The sequence below is a fragment of the Gavialis gangeticus genome, unplaced genomic scaffold (genome assembly GCF_001723915.1).
Source record: "Gavialis gangeticus isolate Ggan-Ray unplaced genomic scaffold, GavGan_comp1, whole genome shotgun sequence".
Taxonomy (NCBI): domain Eukaryota; kingdom Metazoa; phylum Chordata; order Crocodylia; family Gavialidae; genus Gavialis; species Gavialis gangeticus.
The window spans coordinates 8,580,084-8,595,032 of record NW_017728991.1 but is presented as its reverse complement, the minus strand read 5'-3'; the positions used below and the strand labels follow the sequence as shown (position 1 = coordinate 8,595,032).

At 44.6% G+C, this 14,949-nt stretch overlaps 1 protein-coding gene across 2 annotated transcripts in view; it reads left to right on the top strand.

Annotated features, from left to right (window-relative positions):
- RAB11FIP4 (RAB11 family interacting protein 4) overlaps positions 1-14,949 on the top strand; it is a 219,392-nt gene that overhangs the window by 137,724 nt on the left and 66,719 nt on the right. Inside the window, exon 1 of one of the 2 annotated variants that reach the window (XM_019517051.1) lies at positions 9,915-10,040. The exons of the other annotated variant lie outside the window; for it this stretch is intronic. The gene's annotated coding sequence lies outside the window, so the exon portion shown is untranslated. Of the gene's footprint in view, positions 1-9,914; positions 10,041-14,949 lie in introns of those variants that run through there. 2 annotated transcript variants of the gene reach the window in all.

The window sequence follows — 14,949 nt, the reverse complement described above, 5'->3', positions numbered from 1 at the left end:
GATACCACAATGGAGAAAACACTAATGTAACACCCCCCCCTTTTAAACATCCCTGAAACAAGTTGAAGCAGTCAGTAGCTAAATAACTGAAAGTACCATCTGCATGCCTGAGTTTCAAGGAGCAAAGTGAAATCCAGACATGAACTCTGAAAACTTTAGATGGATCTTCCGCTCCATTGAAATCATTAATGGCAGGCATCCAAGTGTTCTGCCTAATGGGGAAGCTGTGAGCAGGCATCAAGGCTGAGTGTCAACAGCATCAAGGGTCAGATGAGGACGTATTATTATGCACCTTTGAAACCCCAGCCAGACGTCTCATCTCATCCCAGTGTGCAGTAATCGTTAGTCACCCTGAATAATCTTTTTGGCCCAATTATATTTTTTTCTCAGTGCTTACAGGAGACTGGCTTCAGGTGCAGTCACTAATTGGGGAGCCAGCTAGATAGTGGGTGACTGTGGAGGCAAAGTTCAGCACAGTGCATTAGACACTGCCTCTGCAAAGAATCCCCTGAGAAATGATAAGCACCCAGCACTTTGCAGGGGAGGGCACTTGGTGCTTCACAGGGTCAGGCTCTGAAAGAAGGGTTGGGGTGTACAGGTACAGACGTTACACGTTTACTGGTACAAGTGATTGGAAATTGGTCTATGCCCATAACAGAACAGAAGTTCAGCACACATAGACTAGTTTAAAAGGCAGAACCCAGTCTAAGATTTGCACACCTCCACTCCCACAACCAAAGGATGAATGTGTGTTCTGTTGGCTACTGATCTAAAATGTGCTGCTTACAGAAGAAAACTGTATAACTTAGATCGATTCCACCTTGGGCTTTTTGCATGTCTGTATCTAGCCTAAGAGCTGCTAATGATACTTGCCTCTTGCTCTGGAAAGAGATTTTTTCAAGTGGTGTATAACATGCGTGCTCAATACCTCCTGTCCTGCCACTCCCTCCATCACAAGACATTTAAACAAACCATCTGAGCATATCGCGATCAAAGGGGAATCTTTAAAGGGTGCTGCGTGTTTAGAATTATACTTTCTTTCCTATTCATGCATAAGCAACTGTAAAGCTGCTAACCAAGCAAAGTACATGCAAGCTTAGCACATGTAGGTGTCGAACCCCAGTGTTACTCTATGGCAATAGCAATGATCACCGACGAGGCCAGCTTCGTGTGCTCTCTTACAGACCTGCACGTTTCAATCACCAGGTTGAGCCTAGATCTTTGTAAAGAGCAAATGCTGCAACTCTTGAAACCAAGCCCTATCAGATCCTCAAAGCAAGTTATCTGATTCATGGGCCATCACAGAAAATAGAGCCTGGACCTAGAATATAGTTAATTCTGTTGGTGATATGTCTACCAGAATCTGGCTTATTCTTCCATAATAATGTTGGTCCTGCAGATCTGAAAGAGAAAGCAATAAGAAAAAAATAGTTTGGAAGATAAATGAACAGGATTTAAAATGGAACAAACAAGGAAATAGAAGAGTTCCTATTCAGTCGGCAAAAGTTTTGCCACTGACCTCTGCTAAGCTAGCCCTTAGCTAACTTTAGCCTTCAGCCTTGTCACTCTTCTAACCGTAGTCCCCCCTCAGATCAGATTTTAATCAGATTTTAGGGGTTGAAGGCAAAGTGGATTTCCATGAAAATTCAGTCATCAATATGCAGGGGAGCTCCACTGTTCAGTCAGATCCTGAGCCAGATCCTAATCTCGCATGTGCAGATGCAGCCCTCATGGAAGGCACAGCATTTATAGAGCAAAGTTTCTGAGTGTGTTGTTTTTTTGGATGCCAAAAATTTTGAATTCTGTCTTCATTACAGCTGGCTGACAACCCCGGTGTAAAGTCTGAATCATTCCAGACAAGCACTGCACTGTTGGCCTCGGGTGGTCCAAACTCCTGGCGCTGCATCCTCAGCATGGGGTAGGTTTTACCCTAATGTAGACAGGGTGGGGTGTAGGCTAGTGGAGGCTATGCTGAAGGAGCTACTTAGAGGCAGATGCAGAGGCTTGGTGGGATGGCTCAGTGTTGGAGGTCGTGGTATTTGGCCCCATGCTTCATCGTGCATGTGGCCAGGTTGTTGTTCCTTTCACACGTGAAGGTGTTTACACTCTGAGTGCAACATTTACTGGAAGTGGCAGGAGATGCATTTCAAGGAATGGGGAAGGCCAGCTTTCCTTTGGCTCCTGGGCTTTGTTGAACTGCTCCGTTATTTGCTTTCCTCTATTCAGATCTGGTCCTGCATCTTGCAGGTCTGCGGTCTGTCTGCTTCCCCCTCCACGGGTTCCTAGAACTAGTGAACACCGACGCGCTTCAGAACAATTGTCATCGCTCGTTTCCTTTATACAGGAATCAAGGACTGCCGTGCTTGCTCTTGGCTTTGATATCTCGTAAGTGGCAGAAGAGACGTGCAATGTATTCCCTGGATGCTGAGATAATGCTAGCTTGACAGCATTCTAATTAACCATATCTTGATCTCGTAATTATTTTTCATGTAGGTGCCTAATTACCATTTAGTAGCCCAGGGTTACGGGCCAGCCTTGGGCCCATGTATCACAAACCGGTGGGCCATAATTCCTGGTCTAACTGCATTGTCTTCCATGGAATTACTTCTGGGATTAATTAAGTCAGGGCCCTTTTAGTGTCCTTTCATGACATTCTCCTTGAACCAAGTGGCAGCCTTGATTACTGTTATGTCAACTACAAGAGAAGGCTACAACCAACTCTGCTAAATCAAGGGTGGGCTAAATACAGCCCGCGGACCAGATTAGACCTGCCAGGTGACTGGATCCAGCCCACGGCTGCCCCCACGGTGCTCCTCATGGGACCAAGGCCCACCCACTCGCGCCGGGGCAGACTGGGCTGGGCTCCCACGGGTGCCCATGGCCCAGCCCCAGCCAGCACACCCAGCTTCCGGCAGGTCTGTTTGCAGTGTGGCTGCACGCAGGTGCTGCTCTGCTCCCCGCACCTCCAGCTCCAGCTCCTGATCTTGCCCCTGCCATGCCACGCCTCTCCAGGCAAGCAGCTTCAGCCAGGCAGCTCCTGCCTCCAGCGTGCGAGGCTCTCGCTAGAGCTCCCGGCTGCCTGGTGACCCGGCCCACAACAGCTCATCAAAACTCCCCATGTGGCCCTTGGGCCCAAATAATTGCCCACCCCTGTGCTAAATCGAAGGGCCTTCGCTGGTTGATTTCAGCAGTTAATGCAATTCATAAGCACATCCACATGTTGAGTGCTTATGAGTTCCTATTAACCTAGCAGATTATGAGGTCTAATAAGCTTGAGTTACACTTTTGGGATCAATATATGAGATGCTTTTAACTGTCAAGGTTGTGTATCTGAGCGCACAGACTCCCTTTGTGGTAGAAGAGAGATTTGCTAGTAACCTCAGAAAGCTGCAATAGTAGAAATGAAGAAAAAGGATGACTACTTCTCTATTGGTACCAGGGCAGCCACTAAGGAGCTGGCTCCTGTGTGAGTTTGTGATCATTTCTCCTGGTTAATTTACTTGTGCTTTCCCCAACCCCCAGTTTATTGGGAAGCTTACCATGCTTCCATCCATACAGCCCCCACAAGTCTCCTAGAGCCAGGCTGGCTGTGTATCCACACACTCGCATTGAACAACTACTCGTGAAGTAAGATGGCAGATGGCAGGACTAAGGCCATGCCTAATTTACCTCTGTCAGTCTAGTGAAAGCAGTGCTCCCTTCCCCACAATGTAAACAGGTGTTGTGGCAGTGTACTGAGGTGCATGTTGGGATTGTGCTGGTATCAATAGGTTGAAAAGAAATCCTATTCCTAACTAGTTCTCTTGGTGTAGTTATGCTGCTGGTTGCATAGGATGGGCCCCATCGCACTGTATGCTGGCTCTGAACGTGTGCCTTTAGCTCTCCACTCCAGCCCAAGACTAGGGCAGCCATGTCAAGAGTAAAAGGAGCTGGAGTGTATTTGACTCCCCTTGACTTGTCTTTCTCTATCCATTGCAGAAGTGATGAAGAGCGCTGTTGTTGACTTTGCAAGTGCTCTGAGAGGTTTCTTTGTGTTTAAAACACAAAAGAAAGAAGAGTTTGCAATTTCCTATGTCAATAGTGAGCATCATGAGATTCTTCCCCTAGAAGCCACAAGGAGTAAGATGGCCACAGTGCAAATAATGAATGACCCTCAAGAAGAACATAGGAAAGAAAAATCTGAGTTTTAACTGTTTAAATTTGCAGGAAAATCCCCAGCAGAAATTTTTGCAGGTCAACACTGAAAACTCTGAGAGCTGCTCTAATTAAAGTGCCTGCAGCGTCGTGTGCATTCGGCATCCCGCTCTTCAAAATGGTGGCGGGGGTGTTTTAACTAAAGCTCGTCAAACAAGCTTTTAGTTAAAGCGTCCCCACCGCCATTTTGAAGCACAAGGACACTGAATACACATTATACACATGACATGAAGGCTTCTGTAGCATGTTAATTAGCACGCTCCAGCAAACTCAATCAAGTGTGCTCTGATGATCCCAATATGCACCTCAATTAATTTAGTCTGCTCCAACACGTGCTAATTAGCACAGGTTGGAGCAGATGTCCAGCGCATATAAGATTGCCCTGCCCATATCTGCCTTATCCAAATCCTTTAACCGTGTGGTTGGGCTGCAGGTCACCTTAAGGGCCCAGTCCAGCCACCGTCAAAGTCAATGAGGGACTCTTACTGATTTTACCAACAGCCAGAAGAGTGAGATTTCTACTATGATTGATCAGAGAGTACAGATATTGCAGCTCACTCCTAGTTTTACTGTGAGCTTTAATGAGAACTGAACCAGACCTTCCTGAACCACCCAGTCTTGGCAGCATGTTGGTCTTCCTGCCTCCGGTCCACAATATTACCAGGTAGCACAGATACACCTATATATATATATATAAAAAAAAAACAACTAAAGGGTTTTTTTTAACCTCTCTGTAAAATAATGTTTTTCCCTTTGAATTTCCTGTCCCAGTGGTATTTACACGGCAAGCACTTAATCTCGCCTGCCTCTTTATGCCTTTCATTTTTCCTTACTCATAAACTATAATCCGCTGATGTGGGTTTTCCAAGCTATTTGCAATGCAACACACTTAATCCTGAATTGAAAACTCTCTGAACTGAGACCTCACTGTCATGTGGTGAATAACTAAGGTGTGCAAAGAGATCAAGGCAGCTTTCTCTTTACCAGGCCGCTAACAGAATCTGTTATGTTTCATTTCATTGCTTTTTGACTGTGCTTTTATATCAGATTGGGAAGGAGTAAGACCTGGAAATAAGATCTCCTGTTAAATAACAGTGGCTTTGTAGCAACACTAGAAGAAACAACTCCAGTGCAGCTATAGTGGCTCTTGACAGCCATTGAGTAGCCAGACTGAAGTCTTTTTGCAATACAATGTAAGTCAACAAAAGGAGCATTACACTAAGCTAGCCCCACTAGACTAAAGCAGCTGATTGCAGATACACCCACTGTGGGTCTGTGGTATGCAACAAAGTGCCTCGGGATTTGTTGCAGTGCTTGAATCTGTCTATTCTATGGTATGGTATAGAAATGATGTTAGGGAGTGGTGTAAGGATAAGCAGCTCTTCAAGTTTACAAACAATGCTGCCAACCTCTAACATTCAAAAAGCCAGAAAGAGATCACGAGTTAGGTCTTAAAATAATGTTTTTGGGGGTTCTTCTTCATCCTCTGGATTTTGAGCCTGTAGATTTAACATTTTTAAACAGCTCCCTGCAACCAGGAGGGCTTAGGAATTTATCATCTTTAAAGCAATGGAAGCAGGGGTTCTCATTTACTCAAAGCCAATCGGGTGCCGCTGGGGTATTGAAACCACGGCAGTTAGCAACTTTGCATCTGTTACCAATGCTGCAGCCTGAATGCAGTGCTAGACAGGGACACGCAGAGAGGGAGGAGCGGGCGCCCAAGGCCACCATTTCCTTGGGGGTTGTCAAACACTTCCCCCATTTGTCATTGCCCACAAGACATAATCCCAGTCAGAGGCCTCCACAGAAAGGAGAAGGGAACATCTCAAGGTATTGCCTCCTCTCTACAAAATGCCTACCTATGCTGCTGTGCGCTAGACCAGTTAAAGCTACAGGGGTTCATTCTCATTTTCTGTTAACATGAAATGACATTTACACCTATGCTTAGGGCCCCTTGCACTGGCAAAGCCACCATACGTATGAGGATCTGGCCAGACAGGGTGCAGGTCACCACTGAGATTTGAGAATGTACCCTGCGGTTCTAGCTGTAGCAGCTGGAAGAAAACCAGCAACATCTTAGAAGCGTAAATCAATCTTGATGCATCCCTGGAGTTATCCCCTACATGTCCTTTTCCCGGGGTGAGATTAGCCTGGCTTCCTGAAGAATGCATCCATCTTCCCAAAGGTGGATGTACCTGGAAATACAGGCAGGCAGGAAACAGATTTTTTCTCTATCCCAAAAGGAACTAAAGTCATTCTTTATAACAGGGTGTAGGTTGTAGCCATGTCGGTCTAAGAACATAGGCAGACAGGATTCTTTTAGTAATTTGAGTTGGTCTAAAAAAAGATATCAAATTTACCGAAAGAACCTTGTCTGCCAAAGTCTTTCTTTAACACTCCTGTATGCCAAACCCTCCTTTCAGGCTCTTTGCAGTCCTGTTAAGGCCTAGGTTACACCATTGCAGGACTTGCATTTCCCTTCCTCGTACCTTCCAAACCTTAGTTATACAACTAAGCAACAGCATCTCCATCAACACAAAACCCAGTGGTCCTGAGTAGGCCTGGCAGAACATTTTCATCAAAACAAATTAACGCTATTTTCTCAAAACCAAAACTCTTCAACCCAGTTTACTCTGTCAGCAGTCTTCTTCAGAGGGGCAAAAAATGAAACGCCAAGCTTTGTCATTTTCAGAGAAGAATGTTTTCATTTCAAACTCTTTTATTATTACATTAAAAAACAAGGAAAAAATGAAAAGGTTATAGGTGGTACAGCAGTTTTGATTGAGATAATTTCTTTGTCATTTCACTTCATTGGACATTTCAAAATTCCTTCTTTACATTTTCAGAAAGGTAAAAAAAAAATCATAAAAGAATTTCCCATGGAAACAGAAAATCTGTTTCTTGTCTGTTGGTACCCCTGAGATGAGATGGGCAGCAGTTTAGCAAACAGCAAGTATATCGTGCAGTGTATTTAGTCAAAATGTTAGGTGCTCTGCTATTCAAAAGACAAATGCATAACAATGTAGGGCACCTACAGATAATCTTTCTCTGCTAGTTATCTAAATTGCATTCTGTTTTTCCTGGCATATTTTGAAAACCTGATAAAAGCTACCGTGAGATTTTTCCAACAGGCAAGAACATGATTTAAAAGTAGGGCTTTTCCTTGACCAAATAGGAGTGTGGCTTCCAAATATTTGTCAGCAAGGAAACAGAAGGAAATACCTTGATAAAGCCATGGTATTCTGTTAGGCAGAATTTCCTGCGTGAGCCTAAAAGATTGCTGCATTTTGGCATTATTCCACATACTTAGGTTTCAGGCCCGCTTTAGAAAAAAAAGATAAAGAGCTAATTTACCATCTCAAACTTAGAGCTTCTGAAAAGGAATAATGGTGGCAAAAGAATGATACTTTTAATCAAGATCAGGTTATAAAACTGTAAGCTGCAGAGACTGTCACGCTCACAGTCTTCTGAGTGGAGTAGTAGGACTGACTTCCCCTGCTCACGGACTGGAGCAGCGTGTCTCGGCCGGGGCTGGGCAGCGTTCGGGGCTGGTGTGGTCTTTCCGAGTTCTTTTCAACAAAAGAATTGTTCTATTTTATTTTCCATAATTTAAAAAAAAAAAAGTGCAAGTTAAGAGCTGGCATTTTCAGAAGGCAGCCTTGAGTCTACTGAGGAGTGCCTCAACTCTATTGAGAACCAGTGAAACTGTGCTTCTAGTGATGGTGACATCGTTTATCTAAATTAAATGAGTGAGTGCCAGCTGGATACCACACGATCATCTCTTAGCAATAAAAGGGCTAGGGGTAGCATGAACAACAGCACTAGCAGCTTCCCTCCAGAGGCTGAGTCCCCGATAGGGAAATCACCTGCACAAGGGAAAGGAGACATTTCTCCATAAATTATTGGAAGTCTCCCATAGGGGAAGAACATAGAGCTCCCCAGGTTTCAGGGAACCAGACTCACTCAAAAAACTAAAAACCCTTCAAGCCAACAGTCTTTCATCAGCTTGAGGGAAATTATTTAAAAAACAAAAAAACCTTCAAGTTGTTTTTGAAGCTAATCTGCTTTCTGCAGCGCCTGATGGGACGACTAGCCACTGGTACGTGTTCCAGAGGGCTGATGTGGTTTCACAAGATCAACAGGTCTACAGGTGTCTTCACAATGGTACTGGACAATAAATCAACTTCACCTTACCTTGACCCTTAATGAATCTAGGCATCACTTATCATGGATGAAGGGGGAATGATGTTAACGGTTCGGATAACTAATACTCAAAAATAAGTGGCCTGGCAGCAGACAAGGTACCAGTCTTCCTACTGAGATGTGATTAGTAAAAATGGTCAGAAAAGGGAGAAGGAATTATTCATCTCTTTGGACATTTTTTTCCCCTCCCTAAATTACTTTTTTAGATTCCTAAACTTCTCACATTTTAAAATTCAACCGTGTTTTGAGCTGCTCTGTAGCTATTTGGAAAAATTAAAGAGGGGAAGCAATTTCATAATCTTTTTATTTAGGCCTCGCTCTATCTATTCATTTTAAAAGCTCTCTCTCCTCAAAATAACTCCAGCACTAGAGTAAATCAAATGATCTTTTCTTAAAATACTAATCTTTGGGATGTGTTTGACCTCCCTGCAGTTCCTAGATAACATCAGCATTTTGTGAATTATGGATCTTAATTGTGCCACTGTTGCAGCTCTGCCAGTAGTAGAAACATTAGACACCAGGCTCAGAGGTTGGTCATTTAACCCATTTGGAGCAGATGTAGATAATGTGGTGATAAAAGTGACCAAATCTCTTCTACTGTCCTGCCTCTGCTCTTGTTCTCATGAGTGAAGTTTGTCTACTGCTATGTATACCAGCAGGGAATTTATACTGTTGCCATCCCTTGTCTGGGTTTGTGACCTTTTGCACTGCAGAAGGTTTCAGATTCACATCCCGCCGATCCAAATCCCAGCCCTAAAGTACTGCAAAGTAATCCAGAGTTGTGACAGGAGGGGCGGCAATTTTTTGGTCCAGTTTGATTCTTGCCATATATTTGTATTATTTTATTGCCCTGTTTTTCTCTTCCCTAAGTTGCCAATTGGTCTTGTTCATTGGCTGTATCTTGTCTTTTGGATTGTAAACCGTTCAAGGCAGGCACTATTCTTACCACGTTTTTGTGTAGTGACTGTCATAATGTGACTACAACCTGGCTTGCTGCAGGGGTGTCTATTTATCATCATCATTTTGTTCTGAGAGTGGCTGACTTGGACACCTCCACCCTCCCTGATGGCAGAAACACCCCAAGAATAACTTGTGAAATATTGTTTCTCAGCCTAGAAGGGATTCGGTCTTCAACTTGAGCCCTTAACCCTAATGCAGGTTCAGATCCTAACAGCCTTTCTGTGATCCATCTCTAAGCAACCATGGCTCAGGAGTAGGCTGGATAAAACCCATTCATTTCACATGTGAAGGTGATTTGTGTTGTAATTCCCAACAGAATATGTTGCATTACCAAAAAATGCCTCCAACTGGCAAAAGCAGCGTAGCAAAGTGGAGTTTTACGTTAGTCTAAGAAAATTGATAACTCTGTGTGATGCCGTTTGGAAATCTTCCTGTTCGAAAGGGCATTTGATTAAGAATGCCTTGACTGTGCTAAGAATCTGAACGCTTTCAATTCGGCCATTGGTCTCTTGGCAACAATACACAGTTGAGAGCCCTCATCGGCACAGACACGCAGAGCATGTCCCGGGTCTGGTCTCAGATTCTAGCTGTGCTAAACCAAGGGAGAAACCTTCCCCGGTGTAAGGACCATACCTTCCAGAGAACTTGCTGTGCATTAAAGAACCCCATGCATTCTGTACTAGGTAAGTATAAAGTTTAAGGTTTAACTTGAGAAGTGGCGTATCTTCCTTCCCAGAAGTTGTTTGTATGGTGTGTCCTATCATTCAGGACTGCTTGAAATCAATTATGGCTGCATGCCTTAATTTAAAGATAAGAAAATCGAGTGTGTGTGTGTGTGTGTGTGCACGCGTGCATGTGTATGTGTGCGCACACGTGCGTGTGTGTGTTAAGTACCTATCCAATTTGGGAGAAGTGAATCTTTATAAGAGCTTTTACAAATGAAAATGCAAAGCCTGGCTCCTTCCCTCCTCCCCTACCCACTTTTGTCAGGCTTTCCTTTTCAAAGAAAATGTAGCTAGTCGCATTGTGCATTCAGTGCCACCTACATCAAAGCTTTCAGCACAAGAGTGATTGGGACTTGAACAATCTGCATGAAGTTTTGAATTCCCTTCATCTGTTCATTGTGAATCTGCTTCTTGTACTTGTGATGCAACAAGGTGGCTTAGCATTGTTGTGGCAGCCAGCGAGAGGTTTCCGCTTGGTGCGTGCGCCGGAGACGGAACATGCAAGGAAGTTGTGTGTTCAGAGTAGGAGATCCTGACCTGGAGCAGGGTTTGCTTTGTAGCAAAAGTGTTCATATTTTCTGACAGCAAAAAAAATCAGAACCAGGTGGAGTTCTCTTATTACTTCAAAGATTTTCCATGGGTTTTTTTGGATTTAGCAGCGTCTGTTAACAAAGTGAAAAGTAATTGCTTTCATGTTAGCTGCAGCCAGTGTTCAGAGAACAGAAAGGCCAGGTGCTATTGTAATTCAAGTATTGAGCTTAGGATATAGCAGGTCTAAATTAATTTCTTGCCTCTGCCACATAATCCCTTTATGGCTCCATTCCCTGTTTGTAAAATGTACGTAATACGATTTCCCAACTTTCACCCTTTTTTTCCTGTCTTGTCTCTCTAGATTTTTAAGATCTACTGGATGGTAGCCTGTCTTATTATGGGCTTGTCCAGTGGCTAGTACAGTGAGACTTGTTGAAGTCAGAGAAAGTTTGAGTTGGAAGGGACCTCAGGAGGTCACATCTAGGCCAACCCCCTGCTCAAAGCAGGACCAGCCCCAACTACATCATCCCAGCCAAAGTTTTGTCAAGCTGGGTCTTGAAAACCTCCAAGGATGGAGCTTCAACCATCTCTCTGGGTAACCTGTTTCAGGATTTTAATACCCTCCTAGCGAAAAAATTATTCCTAATATCTAACCTAAACTTCCCTTCCTGCAACTTGAGACCATTGCTCCTTGTTCTGTCATCTGCCACCACTGAGAATAGCCTAGCTGCATCCTCTTTCAGACTCCCCTTCAGGTAGTTGGAGACTGCTAAGTCTCCTCGGTCTCCTCTTCCATAGACTAAATAAGCCCAGTTCCATCAGTCATTCCTCACAAGCCATGTCCCCCAGCCCCTGAACAATTGTTGTTGCCCTCTGCTGGACTCTCTCCAAGTTGTCCACATCCTTTCTGTAGTGGGGGGCCCAAAAGTGAACACAGGACTCCAGAGGCAGCCTCTCCGGTGCAGAATAGAGGGGATTAATCACTTCCCTTGACCTGCTGGCAACACACCTACCAATGCAGCCCAGGATGGCGTTAGCCTTTTTGGCAACTAGGGCACCCTGCTGGTGCATATTTGTTTTATTGTCGACTGTAACCCCCAGGCCTTTTTCTGCAGAGCTGCTGCCCAGCCAGTCAGCCCCAGCCTGCACCGGTGCATGGGATTGTTCTGTCCTAAGCACAGGACTTTGTATTTGTCCTTGTTGAACGTCGTGAGATTCCCTTTGGCCCAATCCTCCAATTTATCTAGATTACTCTGAATCCTAGTCCTACCTTCCAGAATATCTGCTACTCCCCCAGCTTAGTGTCATCTGAAGACTTGCTGAGGGTTCACTCTATGCCATCTTCCAGGTCGTTGATGAAGACATTGAACAAAACAGGTCCCAGGACTGACCCCTGGGGCACTCCACTTGATACTGGCTACCAACTAGACATTGAGCCATTGATGACTACTCTCTGACCCTGATGCCGCAGCCAGTTTTCTGTCCATCTTACAGTCCATTCATCCAGCCTGTACTTCTTTAGCTTGCTTGTGAGCATGTTGTGGGAGACCATATGAAAAGCCTTGCTAAAATCAAGGTATACCTCATTCACAGAGCCCCTAACCTGTTCTTTCACCACTGAGGGCTGCTCACCTCCTCTCCAATCTGTGCTGCCTGATGCAATGGTCTGGGAGCTGCCCTTGCCTGTGAAGATAGAAGCAAAAAAGGCATAGAGCACTTCAGCCTTTTCTGCACGTCTTCAGATGCTAAGACCACAGGGTTTAGTAATAGCTGTATTATATATTGATGCAAAGCTTAAAACAATTTTAGCAAGCAAGACGCATGCACAGACCACACACAGTGCAGTCTGTGAAGGAGCATACTTTTATCAAGCACACATTGACGTAAAATTGGGGATTTAAAACATAAAAGGAGTGAATATCTGCACCCTCTGGGTTTCACCAGCAAGTTAATCACACTTGTCTACTTAAACACTGACTCGGCTAGCAGCATCAGAAGAGTGGCTCCCGTTGTACAGAGCTGCAGTACTTTCACAGCTCAGTTGCCTAGAAGTGTCTCCTTGCTGGGGTAGCTGTGCAGCAATGCAGAAAGGGACTTTGGTTTTCATATGGGATTATGACTCCCTCAGCTGCCTGAAAGACAAATCTATTCCAGTTCTTCAGTGTTGGGGACCATTTTATGCCACCCTTTGTCAAACTGAGTAGTCCTTTATTCTCTGAGTAACTGCATTGAAATGAACGGGGTTACTCAGAATGAAGATCGAGTATCTGGTCCCCAGATGAGAGCTGAGGTTGCAGCGGAGGAAAGAGAAGGTTCATCGGTGCAGGATGGCACTTTGATCTGTTGTCCTTTAACGTGCTTTTGTGGAGTGCAGCATCCTATGGGTGCTGAAGAAATCTCTGCACCCAAGTCCTAAGAAGTGCCTTTGGTTTTAATAGTACTTGATGACAGTGGAGAGAGACATCGCTGGCCCAGACTTGAGGTTTTGGCTCCAGGTTTAAACGGATCTCTACAGTACCTGAACAGCAGCTAGTACACAGCCAAATGACTTGTGATTAACAACAACTTTTGAGAATGGTACCTTGTGTTTCACTAATGCTGTAAAGCTGTAGTGAATAATCTGTCCTCTTTCCAGTCAAGAGGTGTCAGGAACAGACTGATCAGGTTTGTCTGCTGTTGACACTGCTGTGAAAATACACCAGCTAAGAACCTGGCCCAGTAAGGCAGCTTAGCATTACTGAGGTCAGTAGAACTGGGCTGCTGAATACTAGCTGAGGATCTGACCCAATGATTTTAAAGACAGTCTGAAACACCTTTGCTTAGTCTGAGTTGGTTTTCTTTGTTCTTTTGTGGAAAGAACAGTGTAACGTGCCTGTAGTTGGGTGGAATTCCTTGACTGTAAATGATTGCACGTCATGGGATTTTCCAAGTCTTCAGTCAGAAAAAAGCCAGAGCTCTGTGCTCTGTTACCCGCAGTTTTGTCAGTCATGTATTTGCATGTCTCTGATAGGTGCTAACGTGCCTCCAGTAGCTTTCCTGATGGGCAGACTTCCACTGTTTGCCCATTCATATGTAGCTGTGCATGTTCCAAAGTCCACAGAAGTTGCTGGGAATCTGTCTACTTGGCACCACTGGTTGGTGGGTCGGGCCCTTGCACAGATTTTTGAATGATTCAGATTTTGAATTTGGGTGCTAAACAATTCTGCATGAAGACCCTGTTGAGTCGCTTGGCATCAGCATCCAAAATAAAACCTGCAGCAATATAGGGTTCCCATCTGAGTATTGTCTGCAGAGGACAACTCCCACGAGGGTGGATTAGAGCTGGCACTTCTCACTCAGACTCAAGTACCATAAACCTGTTGGATGTTTACTCACTTCCACTGTCGTCTTTCCTTGGAGTAGCCCCTCTAACAGCCAGACATGCCATGCATTCCTCCATCAAGTCTAGCCTCCTCGCATCTCAAAGCCATTGCAGTTCCCAAGCTAGAATGCTGCAGAACAGCTCATCCATGTCCTAGCTGGGAAGGAGCAAAGTTTAATCCAAATGATCAGTTGGTGTGAACTGTGTTATTTATAGCTGGCAGAGATTGGTCACTCCTATATTGCCCCAGAGTTAATGAGTGTAAAATCCCCCTGAAGACAAGACTACATCCATACCCCTTCCTGGCCCACTTCCCCAAAATCTCTGTTTCCTACAAGAAATCCATTTATTATCCTGTGAAGCATAAGCCAATAAAAACTCTCTTTTGCTTCTCTATTTGCTTCAATTCTCTGCTCACTAAGGGCCATGTTGGCATTGCTTTATTTCTCCCCGCTCCTTAAAACTGTGCTCCATGAGAAGAATGAGCACAAGGCACACAGCAATCCTCTTTCTTTCTGTTGTTACCCTCATGCCTCAGTGAGCATGCTTATGCTTGTTAAATAAAGCATCACCCTTGGTCAGCTCCAGCTCGGACCAGTCTGCTGAATATTTAGGCCCGTCTTCATTTTTTCCCCTTTTTTTTCCCCCTTCCCGTCTATTCTCCAGTGAGAGTGCCACCTAATTAGGTCATGGATTGTTTCAGGCTCAAAACCTTTCAGGAAGTTTTTTCACTTGCTGCTTTCTAGACTGAAAGCCACTCATTCTGCTTCTGTAGCTTCGCTGCTGTATGCCTGCTGTCTGCTGCTAACACTGAAATATTACTTATTCACAGGGCTGGGGCTGTAAAAGAAATGTTAGCTCCATAACGAGCTGCTACTGACTCCTCAGGCAGCTTCCAGGGAAGCACGTTACTCTGACAATTTTGCTCTTCAGCTGCTGTCCTTCCCTGGCTTTCTTGGAGTACAGACATCTGCA